This window comes from Rousettus aegyptiacus, unplaced genomic scaffold (genome assembly GCF_014176215.1).
Source record: "Rousettus aegyptiacus isolate mRouAeg1 unplaced genomic scaffold, mRouAeg1.p scaffold_m13_p_11, whole genome shotgun sequence".
In the NCBI taxonomy this organism is placed as follows: domain Eukaryota; kingdom Metazoa; phylum Chordata; class Mammalia; order Chiroptera; family Pteropodidae; genus Rousettus; species Rousettus aegyptiacus.
Window position 1 is genome coordinate 25289808 of NW_023416286.1, and position 3952 is coordinate 25293759.

General features: G+C 29.7%; 1 pseudogene; it reads right to left on the bottom strand.

Moving 5' to 3' along the window:
- Positions 1-214: 214 nt before the first annotated feature.
- On the bottom strand, positions 215-333 carry LOC118609519 (annotated as a pseudogene).
- Between the last annotated feature and the right edge of the window lie 3619 nt (positions 334-3952).

A 3952-nucleotide genomic window follows, 5' to 3' on the forward strand; every position in this document is an offset into this window, starting at 1 on the left:
ATAAGTAGTATTGAAGTAACTCTATTGCCACAGTTTTTGTCAGTTGTTGAATGGTGTAAATCTACAACTATTTACTTATTTATTGTTTGATAACACTTGTATTACTTGGCAGGAAGGCTAGATACCTCAAAAGCTCAAAGGAAAAAGAAGAAATAACATCCATTTTGAATGGAAAATTAATGCCAATGTCTTATCTATTTACCTATTTACTTTATGCCTTCAGTACCTGATCTTCCTAGGTGGTCTCCCATCCAAGTATTAACCAGGCCCAACCCTGCTTAGCTTCTGAGATCAGATGGGATCAGGCTTGTTTAAGGTGGCATGGCCATAGACAATTAATTCCTGCTTGTCAAAATAATTTGATGTGTTTACTTACCCAAAATACCTATTAACATTTTTCATATACCATTTGACTTGCAGTGATATCACCGACTCCATGTAAAAACAAAGGCTCAATTGTGTTGCTAAAACCTCAGTATCTACTTTAACAATTAATATTTATTTTAAAAAGGCTTTACCTAAACACAAAATTTTAACATGATCAAATGCATAAAACACATTCTAATATCATCCTTTGAATTGAGATTTTTCATTGAGATCAAAACTTTATCTGTGTTGTCCAACAAAGTTGCCACTAGCCTCACATGGTTATATAGATTTAAATTAACATTAAATTAAATTAAATTTTTGATTTGGTAACACTAGCCACATTTGAAAGATTAAGTAGAGACTCTGGCTTATGTCTGTGGCTAACATTTAGACAGTGCAAATCTATAATGTTTTTATCATTGCAAAAAGTTCTATTGGACTGGTTTAGATTGTTAATTTCACTTATTTTCGACTCCAAGTTTTCTTGTACACATGAGAAGTGAAACAATAGTTATTAATAAAATGGCTTTGGGTAGGAAGAGGGGAAAGGGGAAGGGAGATGGGGTAAAAAGGGTCAAATATGTGGGGACAGAAAGAAATCTAACTAAGGACAGTTGAACACAATGTAAATATTTATACTTTACTGTTAAAATATATAGCTGAAACTTATTGGCTTTTGTTAACCCATGTCATTATAAAAAATAAATAAATAATATTTAAAATAAATAAATAAATAAAATGGCTTCATTATTACATCATCAGATTCTTAAAAGAGAAAATAAGCTAATCACAATTAAGATTTAATTTTTAAACTCAATTTCTTGAGTCAAAATAATCTTTTAGAAATGCCATTCGTTCGAAATGTAAAATGTCAGACAGTATTGTAAATGTCATCGTAAATTCAGTTTAAAAATCCAACAATCAAAATAAAATTCTATAATTTTGTAGTGATGATATAAATACTCATTTTGATGGAACACAGGACATAATAAAAAATGTTCTTACTAAACTAAGAAACATATGATAATCGATGTAATTACTCAATGACTAAAATAATCCAAACTTTCAATTTTGAAGTTTTAGCAAATTATAATTGATAGCAAAGTTTGCAATCAGGAAGACATTGAAATTTATTCTTACAAAATAAAGAAGGAACTGGACAAATCAATAAGATTTCAGTTTATGAAATTAAACAAAATTTTATAATTTAATTTTAAAATATTTAATTGGTGGAAATGACTTTTGATGAATCTCCTTTTAATTACATAGATTTTTACTCTGCTAAAAATGAAATAAAATTGAGATCTCTGATTTTGAAAACTCTAAATTTGATGAGATATTCTAAAGAACCATAAAGAAATAACTTAAGTAATGTGTTTTGTTTTAGAAAATGGTTTGAACATGTCAAAGTCCCATAGTGTTACAAAGATATTTCTTGTAAAATACTTGACCTAAAATGTTTATAAATTTCAATTTTTTATCCTTAGATTTAGAAATCCTCAGTGACAGAATTTGTTCTACTTTATCAATAGCCCAACATTTACAGAGACAGTATTTTCTCAATTAAAAATATATTGGTTTGGAAGTAACCTAAATACCCATCAACAGATGATTAGATAAAGGAGTTATGGTTTATATATACAGTGGAATATTACTCAGCCATTAAAAAAAATGAAATCCTACCATTTGCAACAATATGGATGGACCTAGAGGTTATTATGCTGAATGAAATAAGTAAGACAGAGAAAAATAAATATCATATGATTTCACGTATATGCAGAATCTAAGGAACAAAAAGAACTAATCAAAAACAGGCTCACGAATATAGTGGACAATTTGGTGACAGAGGGGAGGTGGGTTGAGGGGCTGGGAGAATGGGGTGAAGGGTTAAAGAAGTACAAATTAGTAATTAATAGAAGGTTACAGGGATGAGGAGCACAGCATAGGGAATGCAGTTAGCATTAATATATTGGCTAGGTGAAAAACCAGAGGAGAAAAGGAGCAATTAGGGAGATCATTTTATAAACCATATAAATTTCTAACCAATGTACTATATTCTTGAAATTAATAAAATAAATAAGTAAATTTAAAAAAAAAGAGTAAGAGAAAAAATCTCTGAGGGGGGAATAATGCAGGGAGGAGGCAAGAACATTAAAATGTTAATAAAGCCACATTCAGAGACTGCATATACTGATCAGCAGTACTGCGTATACTGAGGCCAGGACAGGAGGACACCTCCAGAACAACAGATTTCTACTGGGATTGATAGCAACCCATTCTCCACACCTGTGAAGAGGAAACAGAAAATAAGAGTCATTCTCTATGGCTAACACCGCGAGAAACTTATGGATTACAGGCTGGGAACTGCCAAGAGGCCTTTCACTCTGCATATTTTTACCTTTTCAGGCTACATACTCTTCCCTTTCCTCACTGTATGTCCATATCGAAGGAGATGGGAACTAAAAAATGACATATAAACTGAATTCCCTTTCATTGCCTTTACTCTGTCTCTCACTGTCTCTCACTGTCCCTCTCACTTTCTGCCTCTAAGAGAAGACCACACCTTTTGCTGTGAGGCTAGATAGCTGATTTAAAATGTGATAACATATCAAGACAAATACTTTGCTTTGGTTAAAATTTAATGTTCTAATTATTATGATAAAGAATTTATTTTTAAAAATATTTTGTTTTTTATTTTAAAGTAAAAATAACACTTTTGGAAAAAACTATTATATAAGCTCACTACTATAATAGAACTAATTTTCATACAACAGATAAATATTTCAAATAATTCTTTTTAGTGGCTTCTTTCACTTTTGAAATTGTCTTTGGATAATTAAAATGTCATTTTATTGGTAAAGTACTAAGGGGCCAGAAAGATTAAATATATTAATGTAATATACATGTTCATAGTTTATAAGCTCAAAATAAGATCTCTCAATTTGACAAATAATTCATTTTCTGTTTGGGTGAACATGTATTTTCTTAATAGACTGTATCTACAATGTTAAAATACATATATACATTCATGTATCTCATAAGAATATATATAAAAGTAAAATGCATTCATATGATCCATTCCAATTTTAATATTTTATATCCTTAAATATGCATGTATTATACACATATAAACATACATTTATACACACACATATATAAGTGCTACATATATTCATACATATCATATATATATATTTTTTATTTTATACCAACCTTCTTTTTCAATGACTGATTAATCACTGGGGTGTTTCATCATTATAAGACTATGTTGTTGCCCATCATTATAGATTAGACATAAAAGTCATTTTTGAAGAGCATCCATGTGTTACTGGATGCTTCTTAGAGAAAATACAATGTTAATATTTTAACACTATAGAGTCTTCAAAGAAAAAAAATATATATATATTGATTTAAATTCCAGGTGTGCTACACCAGCTTAATGACCTTGGGCAGGTTTCTGTGTGTCAGTTTCTTATCTATAAAATGATAAAAACATTGTTGACAATTTTATATGAGTGGGTTAAAAGACTGATGAGTTAATATAGGTAAAGCACTTGAAAATGCACTTGACACAAGTACTATA